The sequence below is a fragment of the Schistocerca nitens genome, chromosome 1 (genome assembly GCF_023898315.1).
Source record: "Schistocerca nitens isolate TAMUIC-IGC-003100 chromosome 1, iqSchNite1.1, whole genome shotgun sequence".
Classification (NCBI taxonomy): Eukaryota; Metazoa; Arthropoda; class Insecta; order Orthoptera; family Acrididae; genus Schistocerca; species Schistocerca nitens.
Window position 1 is genome coordinate 674,149,084 of NC_064614.1, and position 16,134 is coordinate 674,165,217.

At 45.2% G+C, this 16,134-nt stretch overlaps 1 protein-coding gene and 1 pseudogene across 2 annotated transcripts in view; one reads left to right on the forward strand and one right to left on the reverse strand.

The window, feature by feature from the left end:
* LOC126236767 (GTP-binding protein Rhes-like) overlaps positions 1 to 16,134 on the reverse strand; it is a 470,896-nt gene that overhangs the window by 357,745 nt on the left and 97,017 nt on the right. The gene's annotated exons all lie outside the window — the stretch shown is intronic.
* LOC126211499 (5S ribosomal RNA) lies at positions 13,396 to 13,513 on the forward strand (annotated as a pseudogene).

Below are 16,134 nucleotides of genomic sequence, written 5' to 3' on the forward strand. Positions count from 1 at the left end.
TGTGTGATGTATGATGTCCTTAGGTTAGTTGGGTTTAAGTAGTTCTAAGTTCTAGTGGACTGATGACCTCAAATGTTAAGTCCCATATTCCTCAGAGCCATTTTGATTGTTCTACCTACAACGATTTTGGTTGTGTATACTCATTCGTAAAACAGCTGGACATATTTATAATCACAATCAAACCTAGTATAAGTGCACAAAGTAAACAAGACGGGCTGTGCGTGTCACAGCCTGTAGTTAACGAGACAGCTCCAGAACAGCGCAGAATTCATGCTACCTGTTGTTCTTGGCCATGCTGCACACAATTACAGCGTTGCCAGAGCCTTTTTTCTTTTTATTAAAAAAATCGCGTTCCTATTAAAATTGTTGATGGGACTAGGTTTTGCTACATATACTTTTGTCTTGAATTTGGACGAGGAATCGCATGCTGTCCGCCAAGTGCGGCATTTTTTTTTCTTCACGCAGTGTATGGTATATGTGAGTATTGTCTGAAAAATGTGCCACGAATAAAGTTAGTAGCGAAGAACTAATAAATAAAAACGTCGTGCTTCATGCGGCAGTTTCACTGCATGAACGGCAAAAACATAGCAAGCGATAAACATTTTTCGTGTCTGTTCAAACAAATTTCGGGCTTGCAGCCGGTCGTCGTTCAATACTTCGCACGATATTTCTACTGGGCACCTGCCAGTCATCTTTTTAAAATTCACATTTTTCGTGTCATCATTTCGTGGGGGTTGTCAACGAGAAAAAAATTCGTAAAGGTTTGAAACTACGTTTAAAGATTTTTCCAAGTCACCAAGTGCTCTCATAGTCAAATACTGAACGAATAAAGTGTGGTTATTCACGCGTCGTGACCTACGCAGCTTTTTCACCTCCACCTCCGTCACTTTGATACGTAACTGGTTCTTACCCCTACAGTGATAGGTAGGTGATTTTTACCCCCACAGAGATGACTTCCAGACGCAAGTGTTACGTATACAAAGTTCGGGTAAATCAGTCCAGTGGTTTAGGAGGAAGTGTGGAGCATACGTACAGACATACATACACATATATATCCATTCTTGTAATAAGTAAAGATTTAACAGTACACGTTTATGTCAGCGCGAACTACAACCGTTCAGATACAGCGGGGCACTATTAGTTACGTAATTTTCACATATTTAAGAGATCAGAGAATCGCATGCACCTATAAAGCTCTATGAGTGTGTCATCAATTTCGCTCAGTGTTTCTACGATTTATCGTGTTTGATGTCACCCAGGGCACAATAGTGACATTGCACTTTTGTAGCAGATATTTCAAACAAAGTTATCTGCACGCAAATAAGGAAAAAAGAGAAGACGTGATCCTACGGTACAGCCGGCCGGGGTGGCCGAGCCGTTCTAGGCGCTACAGTCGTAGCGGTCGCAGGTTCGAATCCTGCCTCGCGCATGGATGAGTGTGATGTCCTTAGGTTAGTTAGGTTTAAGTAGTTCTAAGTTCTAGGGAACTGATGACCTCAGAAGTTAAGTCCCATAGTGCTGAGAGCCATTTGAACCACTTTTAGCCTACGGTGCAGATCATATTGTTTTCAGATGAACGACTGGAGCGCTTCACATCGATGGAAGTCTGGATGAGATTTTTGTGGTGTCACCGCCAGACACCACACTTGCTAGGTGGTAGCTTTTAAATCGGCCGCGGTCCATTAGTATAAGTCGGACCCGCGTGCCGCCACTGTCAGTAATTGCAGACCGAGCGCCGCCACACGGCAGGTCTAGAGAGACTTACTAGCATTCGCCCCAGTTGTACAGCCGACGTTGCTAGGAAAGGTTCACTGAGAATTACTACGTGTGATAGTGAAATTATTTCCCCGACGCGACGTAGCATCTCTGTCCTACGAAGAAATTTTGTCTGCTTTAGATGCCTATTTCAAAGAAACAGTCAATGTAGTTGCAAAAAGGTATACGTTCTTTCGTACAAAACGTACGGCCCGTCAAACTAATCGGGAGTGGGTTGCAACTTTGCAAGGCCTTACAAGGGATTGTGCTTTCGAGTGTGAATGTGGACTCCCTTATTCAGATACTATGGTGCGTGATGCAATTGCACAGAACGTTTCTGATGTTCGTATACGGGAGCAAATTTTGAAACTAGTCAATCCCTCCCTTCAACAAGTGATAGACATATTGGATAGGCAAGACACACTTGACTTTGCTCAGGCATCATTTGAAACTTCGCCAGCCGTGTGTCACGTTAACCGGCCCGCCGGGCGCGCTGCACGGAACAGTAACCAGCCCTCGCGCACGTCCGCGCAGCCACGTGTCCCGCGCCAGCACGCAAATGCAGTGAAATCATGCCCGCGGTGTGCTACTAGACATTCGCGTGAGAATTGCCCGTCACGCCAAGCTCTTTGCTTTTTCTGTAATAAAAAAGGACATGTTCAGAGTGTTTGCCAGAAAAAGCTCAGATCGGACACTCACAACGATTCCAGGCTCTTTGCTTCGCGCCGGAATCGAACCAAGAATACTCAGGCTCGTGAACCTTCGCCCATGGACATTCATGTAGTTAATTCCACTCCGCCCAGTGCCACTCTCTCTAACAGTGACTGTGTTCGTCCCACATATAGTGTGCGTCGACATCGACGGAAATCACGTCAAGTCGCAAGTGATTCTGTACCAGTGTCTGTTCACGTTGCACAAAACAGTCGCTCTTGTCGTCGGCAGGACAATAAACTTTTTGTAGACTTAGACATTAATGGCAACGTGATCCCATTCCAGCTCGATACCGGAGCTGCAGTTTCCCTAATCAATAAAGACACGTACAAACAACTGGACAACCCTCCGTTGCGTGCCGCAAATGTTAAGCTCACTAGTTATTCAGGACAGCATCTCCCTGTGTTAGGACAGTGCAGCCTTCTTGCAACATACAAGGGACAAACAAAACTTGTGTCATTTTACGTCCTTCGTTCTTCTTCTGCAATGAACTTGTTTGGTTTGGATTTATTTCAGTTGTTTAACATGTCTATCGTAAATCAGGTCCTATCAGTGAACTAGACTAAGCCTTCAGACAGTGTTTCTCGTCTATGTGCAGAATTTGCAGACATTTTTGCACCGGGCCTTGGTTGCGCTAAGAACTATGAAGCACATTTGGAACTGAAAGTAAACGCGCAACCGAAATTTTTCAGAGCGCGCAATGTTCCCCACGCATTGCGTGATGCGGTCGCAAGAACATTACACGATTTAGAATCACAAGGTGTGATTGAACGTGTGCAGGCTTCTCTATGGGCATCACCCTTAGTAATTTTGCCAAAACCTTCCGCAAAATTGAGACTTTGCGTGGACTTCAAGGCCACGGTGAATCCACAACTAGTGATTGCAACTTATCCTTTACCCCGCCCGGAAGATCTTTTTGACAAACTGTGCCCGGGTAAATATTTTTCGAAGTTGGACCTAGCAGATGCGTACTTGCAAATACCGGTGGACGAAGAATCCCAGCGCGTATTGGTGGTTAACACGCATCTTGGTTTGTATCGATTCAAAAGACTGCCATTCGGGTGTGCATCCGCCCCTGCATTTTTCCAGCAATATTTACAAACTGTTTGTGCGTCGGTCCCTACTGCAGCAAAGAAATTATTCACAAATCGAGAAAGAAGCTTTGGCTCTCGTGTTTGGTGTTACAAAGTTTCACGATTTCTTGTATGGTCGTCACTTTAACATCATCACAGACCACAAACCTTTGACATCGCTTTTTCTTCCGAACAAGCCTGTACCTCCACGTACAGCGCAGAAATTCATTCGCTGGTCTATTTTCCTCTCGCAGTACCGCTACGATATCTTGTATCGGTCCACTGCTAAGCACGGAAACGCCGATGCGTTGTCCCGTTTGCCTGTTGCTGAGGATAGAGCATTCGATTCTTCCGAACTTGCTTGCATGTTCATTGATGCGGAAACCGATGACGTGGTCAAATCGTTTCCGATTGATTTTCGTCGTGTAGCTACAGCCACAGCTGCTGACCCTGTCCTTGCTACAGTTTTGCGTTTTGTTGCTACACAATGGCCCTTGTCAAAGTCGCGGATCGCGGATCCGTTGGTTCGCCGATTTTTTGCTCACAAGGAGAGACTTTTTCTACGACATGGTGTTTTGCTGTTGCGTTCTGATAATGATCAGTCCAGAGTCGTGGTCCCACGTTCGTTACAGTCCTCTGTCTTACGGCTTCTTCACCAAGGACATTGGGGTATCGTGCGAACGAAACAACTTGCTCGTCAGCACTGTACTTGGTTCGGAATCGATGCTGCGATTACGAATATGTGCTCTTCTTGCATGGCGTGTGCCGAACAACAATCCGCACCGCCGCGGAAATTCTTTGCGTGGCCGAAAGCCACTTCCCCTTGGCAATGCTTGCACATCGATTTTGCTGGTCCATTCTGGAATGTTCGATGGTTGGTTCTGGTCGATTCATTCAGTAATTTTCCTTTTGTTGTCAAGATGTATTCCACGACGTCATCTGCCACCATCCAAGCGTTATCTGCTATCTTTTGCATTGAAGGTCTTCCACAGACTATTGTTTCCGACAATGGCCCACAATTTGTCATTCTGCAAGGCTAATGGTATTCAACATCTGACATCCGCGCCGTTTTCGCCTCAGTCAAACGGTGCCGCTGAACGATTGGTCCGGACTTTCAAGTGCCAGATGTTGAAGTTGAAAGAGTCGCATTCGCGGGAGGACGCGTTATTGCTCTTTTTGTCTTCGTATCGCTCTCAGCCCCGAGCTGGCTGAGTTGTTGCACGGTCGTCCTCATCGAACCTTGATGTCTTTGTTGCATCCGCCACATCAGGTTCCTGTGCAGCGGCAGACGCCTGCTTTTGCTCCAGGCGACGTTGTATACTATAGCAAATATCGCGGTTCACAGCTTTGGCTCGCAGGGCGCATTCTTCGCTGCCTCGGCCGCGCTATGTATCTGGTTTTGGGGGCCTCTGGTGAGGTGCGTCGGCATCTCAATCAGCTGCGCCTCTGTCGTCGCACGGGTTCTGCCGCTCCCCGTCTGCTTTCAGCGACGGTGCCGTCCGGTCAGCGCCCTGGACACCCATCTACTGGCTCGCCTCATCCCCAGGTGTTCCCGACGCTGCCTTCCATATTGCCCCATGGCGTCGCGCCGCCGCCGCCGCCGCCTGTTCTCCTGCCGGCGCCGCCCGCAGTGGACGCTTCGCTGCAGCCGCCAAGCGCCTCCCTGGGTCACGCGCCGCCGATCGCTTCCCGTGACCTGCTGTCCTCCGCCATGGAACTCTTGCCCGCTCCGGACCACATGGCGTCTTCGCCAGTCGGGTGCTCCGACTCGATGGAGGTCGACCCTTCGGCCCCTCCTGACTTTCTTAGGGCGCATAACCCGCATGCTGGCGTGCACCCTGGACTAGGTTTTCAGGCGTTTCCTAGCTCCCCTCGGACCGAATGGCCGGGTGCGGGTGGCACAGCCTCGCCTGTTGTTAGGCTCCCCACCTCGTCGCATACGTCAACATGCGGTCCTCCCCACGGCGGGCGGAAGCCTTATAATACAACCGTTCGCCGATTTGCGGGGGAGGAATGTGGTGTCACCGCCAGACACCACACTTGCTAGGTGGTAGCTTTTAAATCGGCCGCGGTCCATTAGTATACGTCGGACCCGCGTGTCGCCACTGTCTGTAATTGCAGACCGAGCGCCGCCACACGGCAGGTCTAGAGAGACTTACTAGCACTCGCCCCAATTGTACAGCCGACGTTGCTAGGAAAGGTTCACTGAGAATTACGCTCTCATTAGCCGAGACGATAGTTAGCATAGCCTTCAGCTTAGTCAATTACTACGACCTAGCAAGGCGCCATTTATCCTTTGCTATGTATCTAATGAAGCATGTACAGTAACAAGATCAGTGTTCACCAATTGTTGATTAAAGTTAAGTATTCCAGCAGCTACATACTTTTCTTTATAGCATTCATTAAGTATCCTGTTTCAGACCTCACGCCATCCTGCGTGACCTTATAGCGTGCATTTCGGCTTCCTCAAACAACACGGTGTTGGCACTTCTGCCGACACATCAATTTTCCCTCCGCATGACTGACATTACATCATGTTGTACTTTTCTGCCGAGTCAGGATCTGAAAAGTTTTATTATTCTTATGCGCGATTGAAAGTAATGTGAAGAAAAACGAAAGTAATGAGGAGTAGCAGAATTAGGAATAGCGAGAAATGTAACATCAGAAGTGGTCACCACGATGTAGACTAAGTTATGGAATTCCGTTACCTTGGAAGCAAAATAACACATGGTGGACGATGCAAATGCTAATTACAAATTTTAGCTACTGTCAGTGCTTAGTGGTGGAAAGGATGGACGAAACACAAGTGCGCACAAGTCACTACTAATCTACTAGTCTACGACCAGTTTCTGGAGGTAATACATGAACGCGTGTGTAAAATCTGATAGCATGTGAAGACGGAACAGCTTGTTGAAAAATTGCCTCAGAAGAAGTACTTGTGCGATGTTGCGTTAATACAAGACAGCCTACGACCGGTTTTCGAAGTGGGAACTAATGTGTGAAGTGCAACTCAGCGTAAAGATGTAATTAATGTGATGTGGAGCCTATGGTCGAGTGAAGCATTTTTGTGACTTTAGCAGTGCCCTGTAACTAATGGTTAATGACCACGATTTTTGCTAACGATAGACTGGCTTTGAAAATAGTTTTTACTACTTTTGCCGCTGGACAAGTAAAACAAAATTAGTTGGCATCCTAATATTCTAAGTTTCTCATTATGCTTTGCTTTTGAATTTAGTCACCTGCCACATTACTATGCACTGTTTACTGCACAGGCGTTATTTCTTGCGACTGAGGAAGAAGAAACCAACTGGGGAAACATCTCCGAGACGCAGAGTAAGCAAGTTCGCTATAAATGAGTTTCCAGAGGTGGATGGGGTGGGGTGGGGGGTGGGGGCAGGGAAGCGGGGGGGGGGAGGGGGAGGGCGACGCAGTGGACTTTCGTGTGCAAATCACACTTAGCATCATGGTGTGCTCTCATATACATATTGTGGCAGACAATATTTAGAACATTTATTCCTGCGTCTGTGGTAATAGTGTTACAACACAACTCGAGCCGACTCTCACACGTGACAAAAACGCGTACGTGAGCACTCGCTCGAGGCCAAGTAACAAATACAGATCCCATTTAATTAAAACCATTTTCATGCTTCTACTTAATATGGTTCCCTTCTTTGCAGCTGTCGTGCTGGCATGCTTAAGATTCTCATATTAATTGGATTACGACGGCTGCATAAACTGATAAGCAGATTAACACCTCTAATAAAATCAGAGGTAAGTGAGACCAATAGCCAGCTTCTAGACTGCAGCACCCCACAATGCGATACAGAAGAGAAGTTACTGTTTTCATCAAAATGGCGACAACCTTTAGAATACGCTAAAAATTAGATCGGGTCCCTGTTCTTCATAGAGGCGCTGCGATATTAAAAAGTCTACTCTGGCGTCGTTTGCCTTCGAGGCGGGATGGGCTGTCTCTGAAGAACGGAGGCGTTATCTGCTTTCAGTGAACCGGCAGTTCGTTGGATACCAATTTATTGAGGGCGGAAGCTTATTGGGGATCTGTTACTCCAAATTCACATAATCCTGAGCGCGGCCAGCTTACCTCACTTAATCTTTGGACACGAACGGTCTCATATTTTCTTTTGAAAGATGCCCACGATTATCGGATTCGGCCCTGGTATTTGCTGTCTTGAGAACCTTTACAATTTGATTTTCATTATACTGTAGAGTTGTTGCAACCCTCTGGATGCTGCGAATTTCCATCGGAATCGCCACGTGGTAAGAATATACAGCGTATTTAACTGAAATCAGACTTTAATTTGTTTATTACTCGATAAAGCGATCTGTAGACCGGACAGTAGTTGCAACTAACTTGGTCCAGTGAGCAGAAAGAGTTACGTTCCACTATAAACCAGTAACATGGTTACGGTCCTTTCCGGAGAGCAGGCATTGTTTGGAAGTAACGTCATTAAATGAATGGACGACGAGAAGGAGACTGGAGTGACTGCGTCGACAGAGAAGGCAACAGTATGTGCCAGCAAAATGCTGAAGAGGTGAGTGAGTCAGTGACATGCAATACTAAACGGAGTGTGTTTCAGATGTATGCTAAAGAGGTGAGTGAGTCAGTGACATGCAAGACTGCCGGTCAGAGTGGCCGAGCGGTTCTAGGCGCTTCAGTATGGAACCGCGCTACCGTACGGTCGCAGGTTCGAATCATGACTCGGGCATGGATATGTGTGATGTCCTTAGGTTAGTTAGATTTAAGTAGTTCTAAGTTCTGTGGGACTGACGACCTCAGCTCTGAAGTCGCATGGTGCTCAGAGCCATTTGACCCATTTTGGTATACTACACGGTGTATCAGATATTGGCACATAAGAAGGAGGAACAAAGTTCACACGAAAGAAATCCTTTTGACGATGTCGGTGAATGTTATGTTGTGGATTGGCAGGAGCCAACCCAGGAATATTAGAGGAAGCCGAAAGGCACGTGTTTTAGCTCACGCAGGCTGGCGTGAGGTCTGGAACAGGAAAGGAAAATTAGACTTTAGAAAAACGGACGTAGCTGGTGGAATACTTAACTTTAATCCATTAATGGTGAACGTCGGTCTGACGGTACATGATTAACAAGATCAATAGCAACTGATAATGGTGATAATGGCGCCTTGCTAGGTCGTAGCAAATGACGTAGCTGAAGGCTATGTTAAACCATCGTCTCGGCTAATGAGAGCGTATTTTGTCAGTGAACCATCGCCAGCAAAGTCGGCTGTTCTACTGGGCGAGTGCTAAGAAGTCTCTCTAGACCTGCCGTGTGGCGGCGCTCGGTCTGCAATCACTGATAGTGGCGACACGCGGGTCCGACGTATACTAACGGACCGCGGCCGATTTAAAGGCTACCACCTAGCAAGTGTGGTGTCTGGCGGTGACACCACATGTTACACCATAATTTCTGTAATATTGTGAATAAACTTGCGAAAACTTCCTACTCTTTTTACAAAACACTGAGTTTTAAGGCTATCGCGATAACTCTGATATTTGAGGTTAAGAGGGACGAGAAAATGGAAAGTGGTCACTTGTCCCAAACAGACGATATAGTTTCAAGAAGGTCTTGCAACATTAAACTTTTTTTCGAAAAAAAGATGCAACAGAATTAAGGGGATCAGTAACTTTATTCAGACGGAACGAGGATTCATACACGTTCACTGTGAGTAATAATATCACATTAGTAATGTGTGAGGAGTGTTGGTTGCAAATGCCCGGGAGATTAACGACGATGGCAGCTATCTTGGATGTGGTTTTTAGTTCAATACCGAGTTGACAACCACGCCCGCCTTGGTAACAGGATTCGCAAACATTGCAAAAATGTTGTCACAGTTTTACAAGGTACACCAATAGACGCTACATGGAGGCTGTACGACTTTCGCTTCCCGGCGGGGTCAGGGATTTTCTCTGCCTCGTGATGGCTGGGTGTTGTGTGCTGTCTTTAGGTTAGTTAGGTTTAAGTAGTTCAAAGTTCTAGGGGACTGATGACCATAGATGTTAAGTCCCATAGTGCTCAGAGCCATTTGAACGACTTTCGCTCGGTGGAATTGGGGAGCGCAGGGGAGTGCTGGAGTCAGGAAGGGAGTCCCTCTATGACCAACTCACTGTCAAATTCAGATTAGCATCCCGATCCTGTGACAATATGGGATAAGTCCAGAAAAAAGGAGACAGAAGTATCTCAAACGAAATTGCCATACATAGGTGTAGCGCGTACATCGCTCCCATTGAGAGCACACTCGAGCGTACGCTGTAGCTAACTCCCCTCGCAGTGTCTCTGTCGGAAACACGGCGGTGCTGAAGCGCCGGTCTGACCTTCAGCTCGCCTTGCCGTGTCATACGGTCAGTTGCTTGTGGCTGTCAAAGTGTTTCCGCGTGTCCGCGCAGAAGCAGGGCACAGCAGAGCAAAGCAGAGCGCTGACCTCGGCAACAGGTACAGCGGGGTGCGTTCCACCGAGCGCCGCCAAGGCCGCGAGCTGCGCGCCGCACAGAGCGCGCTGCAATCGATGCAGGCAGGCCTGGCGCCCGGCCAGCTGCCGGAGCCGCTACCGGGGCCCGCTTGCGCGCCTTCCCCTTCTCAGCGAGCTGCGTCTGCACCAACACTGCGAGACGCAAAGTGCCGAGCACTGGTGGCAGAACTAACTTTCGTCGCCAAATTAGAAAGGAAGGAAGGTGTACCACAATGTGAGCAAAGTTTAAATCTCTCTTCGGTGTAAGGTGGAATGACACTGCGGAGGCCTGGTTGCGAACCTGTTTTACCCTCTGAGGTTACTTCCATTGTGTCAAAAGAGGCCGTTTTCGGGTCGTACACAGATGATACGTTCTTGGGATGAGCAAAGAACCAGTTGCTTACCGAGGCGCGCATCCATGGTTCGGTACTGAGAAAGATCACTGTGTGGTACAGTTTCCCATCCCCATCCCCTTTCCAAGTTTATCTTGCTCTCACTCAAAGTTGAATGTGTCTTTGGTGATAATTATAAATTAAAACGTTTCAGTGTAACAATAGTGTGTTGAATTTGTCACTTATTAAATATCTTTAGCATAAATACCAAGAAATTGCAGTTGAGAAAAATACCGCGTTATAAAAAGCAGTCTTCCGAAAATCTGAGAAGAACTACAGTAGCAACAAACTCTAACAACTTTGACAAAATCAAACTTTATACTATATAGATTCAAAGTTTGTGTTCACCGTCATACTTCACTAAATGCTATGACTGCGAATACAGGTCTGTAGACTAAGGTTATGCGAGCCTTAAAATGAAGAGACGGCTGTTTCTTTCAGTCATTTTCACCTAAGTGTGAAAAGTTAGTCTTAGCGTTATTTTTTTTTCTCTGTGGCAAGAGGAGGAGAGTATGATATTTTTCTTTCTGTCTTGCGTTATTCAGTTTCCTGTGGTTTGTGGGTATTTCCTGACTCTTGCATCGCGTCGTATTTGTTGTTGGCAGCGCATATGGCCAGCCCGTCAATGGGAACTTTTACCTATGTTCAATGTTCTCGACAGACTGTCAGGACGCAAGACAGTCCACAAGGACAACAAGTAGAAATCTGTCCTATGTTAAACACAGTACGTAATTTCTAAAATTCTTTCTCATTTTCGGTCTTCTAGCTTCAAAGCTACTTTATTCTACATCTACATCTACATCTACGTGATTACCCTCCTATTCACAATAAAGTGCCTCGCAGAGGGTTCAATGAACCACCTTCAAGCTGTCTCTCTGCCGTTCCACTCTCGAACGACACGCGGGAAAAAGGAGCACTTAAATTCTTCTGTGCGAGCCCTGATTTCTCTTATTTTATCATGATGATCATTTCTCCCTATGTAGGTGGGTGGCAACAGAATGTTTTCGCAGTCGGAAGAGAAAACTGGCGATTGAAATTTCATGAGAAGATTTTGTCGTAACGAAAAATGCCTTTGTTTTAATGATTGCCACTCCAATTCACGTATTATGTCTCCCCTATTTCGAGATAATACAAAACGATCTGCCCTTCTTTGCACTTTTTCGATGTCATCCGTCAGTCCCACCTGATGCGGATCCCACACCGCACAGCTCTCCGAAAGTAAGGTAAGAAATCTGCAAATTTATATTTGTAATATATAAGTGCTTTTGGTAATTTCTTTGTTTCGGGTAGGGGATTTTTTTTTGGGTGGGGGGGGAGGGATGGGGAGGGAGCGCGTCATTGCCTTGGATCCGCTAATGACTTCATCCACCGTTCTCAACACTCACAAGACTATCGCACCTATTCGTCACCACCGTTTTCGTTCAAATTTGTGGTATGTGCAGGCCTGTGCCAGAGATGAAACTGACAGAATAGCAGCTCCGGATGGCCAAAAGTTTAGAAAAAATAGAATTTTGACCGTGTGTCGCGAGAGATGTGAGCCATTTACGTTAGCGTAGTTCCCAGCAGCGTCAGGGCGTGTGGAAGGAGTACACAACAGCAACCCGAGAGTCGTCGCATCGAGTCCCTACATGGAAACATTTTTGTTTCCAGTTTTCACTTTTCTTACAGTGCAAATAAAACAATGTAATGCTCAATATTATTTTATTCATGATGGATGTTGTTAAATTCACGGCCGTTAATGATAGGTGGTGAAGGACATAATCAGCCATAGATATTTCTGAAATGTTTTATTTTAGTGCCATAACCAGTTTAGGGCTACCATTCCCATCTTCAGTTGTCTACGATTTTCAGTTACCTAGATGTTTTGATCAAAAGCATGTTGTCTGCACTTACACTGCAAGAGAAGATTTGAATATTTAGTGCCACTTTTTAAGTTTTTTCATTTATAAAAACACGCTAGACTCCTTACACATATTTAGCTATAATGTGAAACCTTTGTGTGCACTTAACATAAGTTCCAGTAGATGGCGATTTGTTTTGTTGTGGTTAAAAAAATCGCCATCCACTGGAACTCATGTAAGTGAATACAACGATGTCACATTATATCAAAATAAATGCAAGCAGTGTAGCGTATTTTTATTAGTGAGAAAACTTAAAAAGTAGCACTAAATACTCAAATCTTCTTGTAGAGCGTAGGTGCAAACGACATGCTGTTGATCAAAACATCTATGTAACTGAAAATTTTAGTCGTCTAAAGATGCGTATCGTAGCCCGAAAACGGTTATGACAATAAAATAAAACATTTCAGAAGTGTTTGCGGCTGGTTGTGTCATTCACCAACCATTACTTAATACATTTTAGTTATTATTAGTGTCATAAAAGACGTTAAAAGGAAAGACAAAGGAACATTTTTGATTGCAAATAAATTTCGAGTAAGGGATTCTAGGGCATACACGAGAACTTTGTACTTAAAATTAGATATTTTTATTATTTTAGAGACTAGTTGATGAGTTACACGTGCTGGGGTAATATTTATCGTGAAAAGGAAAACCATTAATTTTCTCGACATCCTTCACACGTTATAAACGTTCCTTTCTTCAGTTACATAATAGTTTTAAAGTGTGTAATAGAAAACAAACATTCATAAAAGGTTATCTCTCATTGCATAGTATGGCAGTAAGCCACACATAACGACTCATTTCGTGAAATATTGGTGAGGAAGGCTAGCGATGTTCAGTAGAGTGTATTTTGATGCAGTTTTCTCGGGACGCGATTTCTTTGTGTCTCTCGAAGAGATAAGATCGGTTTTAAAGTTTCGAATTCATATTATTTAGCTCAAGATAACAATAGGCATCGCAAGGTTGTACTAGCGGTGTGCGTTTGAGAGGAATCACGTTAATACTGTCCGATGGCAATCCATATTCATTCTGAAAAGTCTCGTCGTATTACTGTGGATTTTTTGTCCTCCCAACCAGTCAGTTTAGGCAACGGCCTTGCCGTAGTGGATACACCGGTTCCCGTCAGATCACCGAAGTTAAGCGCTGTCGGGCGTGGCCGGCACTTGGATGGGTGACCATCCGCGCCGCCATGCGTTGTTGCCAGTTTTTGGGGAGCACTCAGCCTCATGATGCCAATTGAGGAGCTACTCGACCGAATAGTAGCGGCCCCGGTCAAGGAAAACCATCATAACGGTGTGCTGACCACATGCCCCTCCTATCCGCATCCTCATTTGAGGATGACGCAGCGGTCGGATGGTCCTGGTGGGCCACATGTGGCCTGATGACGGAGTGCAACCAGTCAGTTTAGACAAAAAAGTCAGTTCTACTGCACGTAGGGTTTAATCACATCAAATACAATGTGTTGAGCATTATCTCAATTTACAGTGAAACTAACGTAAAAATTTAAAAGGAAAAACGAAAGTTCAGCATCGGGAAAGGACCCCACGACACTCGGATTGCCGTTCTGTGCACTTTCGTCTACGCTAACCGCTGCCTGGGAACTACCATAACACAAATGGCTCACGCCTCGCCCGACCCGTGCCAGAAATCATATTTTTTTCTACAAACTTGCCCATTTGGATCTCACACTTCTGTCAGTTTAGTTTCGGTCTAAGTCTTACGTATGCCGCAAATTTGGACGAAATCATTGATGACGAATCGGCGCTTCCGCTTGTCCGCGCAATCCTGGCGTTTCACATTTGCTATTAATTTTCCGATGGTGTCCCTATCAGTATTGCTAATAGCCCATTTGTCCGTCACCAGATGAGGTGTTATAGTCGGCTTGAAGAGATGAACGGCTACAGCACGATACTTGCGAGCTCACTGAATGCCCCAAAGGCGCGTCAAGCATACGCTGCAGCTCCGTCACACGTTCACTACAGGAAAGGAAAAACACATTACAACAGTTCCAACTCGGATGTGCCCCCAGGCATACACAGAGGAATGTATGAGCTCTATGTTGTCTTCATGTCTGACAAGACACGCCATGTAACGAAAATGCAAATCCTCAAAAACTGCAAGACTTCTCGTGGCGTAAATATGAAGTTATTGCCATGTATCCCATGAAGTCTTTTACACCGTTCAGTAAACGAAAAACAAACTTTTAGAAACAATACATTTCAACGCAAATATGAGTCAAAGTTTCATGAATGAAATGGAAATACGTCTGTCAGCGTATTCCAAGGTAAGAAGAACGCACCTTTTCGAAGGATAGGAAATATGCTCACAGATGGCACATTTGATATAAGAAGTGAAAGGCATCCGGAAATTAAGTATTATTAACTACAGAAAAAGAGGAGTTTAAATTTACAGAAAGATTGTATATATACATGTTGCGAAAATGGTCACACAAAGAAACTTGTTTTACTTAATTCTCTCTGACAGATACTGAGGAAGTAATTCCTAACTAAACGGACAAAGAACTACAATTGCTCTAAAGAACTTTTAGAACATAATAATCAGAAGCAATTAAAATTGGCTGTACATTATTAATCGTCTTTCTTTCTTATTCTTTAACTGAAAAGAGAAATGTAGTGTGTTCCAGGAGGAATGGGATGTGACGGGAACGGCCATTTGGAGCAAAAAGTTTCATAACGACATATGCTCTTCAGTGAATGGTTTCCGAAATAGAACAGATTTAATATGCATTTGTTTTTGGTCTAGTAGTGCGTACGTATGCGTCTTACCCACCCAAACTCTTTGACGTTTTAGTCAAGCCCAACCTATTTCACTGATTCTAGCGTCATTGCTTGGAGTGTCTTTCTTCCATTAAAACAGTTCCTTGAACTTGCGGTTGTCCATGGTGTACAGTGAGTGAGGTAGTGCGGGAGACTGAGAGTGTGTCAGAGAGAAGCATCGGCTAACTATGTACCGTAAAGTGTTTACCAAAATTGACTCTGTGCTGTGTCAGACATGTTCTCTTCCAAGTTGGCACGTCCCTTACTTTACAGTGCCTGCTCACAACTCGCTGGTCAAATGCACATACAATGTATAGAGTTGTTAGTTCAAGCGACCACCGTAGTTAGAGCACTGATATCTATTTTACGACAGGAGCAGATTGAGTTTAGGAATGTTTCGGACAGAGGGTGTCATTTTCCCACGATTTGTTCTATTATTCTTCATAGGTAATTTCACTCTTCATTTAGCCAGTGAAAAATGTGCACGTGATTTAGTTCGCCTTCATTCCTTACTGTAGACAATGGTTCTAGTTTTTGCACTGAATTAATATAGGGCTACAGGGAGCTCAGGAATAGTCAATATTCAGGAATACGACAGGAGCGATAATTTCAGCAAAAAAGAAAAAAAAATGAAATGGACGTATGCACTCTTCTGGATGGTTTACGATATACACTATGTGATCAAAAGTATCCGGACACCCCCAAACACATACATTATTCATATTAGGTGCTTGTGCTGCCACCTGCTGCCAGATACTCCATACCAGCGACCTCAGTAGTCATTAGACATCGTGAGAGAGCAGAATGGGACGCTGGCTTTACTCACGGAGTTCGAACATGGTCAGGTGATTGGGTGTCACTTGTGTATACGAGATTTCCACACTCCTAAACTTCCCTAGGTCCAGTGTTTCCGATGTGATGGTGAAGTGGAAACGTGAAGGGACACGTACAGCACAAAAGCGTACAGGCCCACCTCGGCTGTTGACTGACAAAGACCGCCGACACTTGAAGAGGGTCGTAATGTGTAATAGGCAGACATGTATCCAG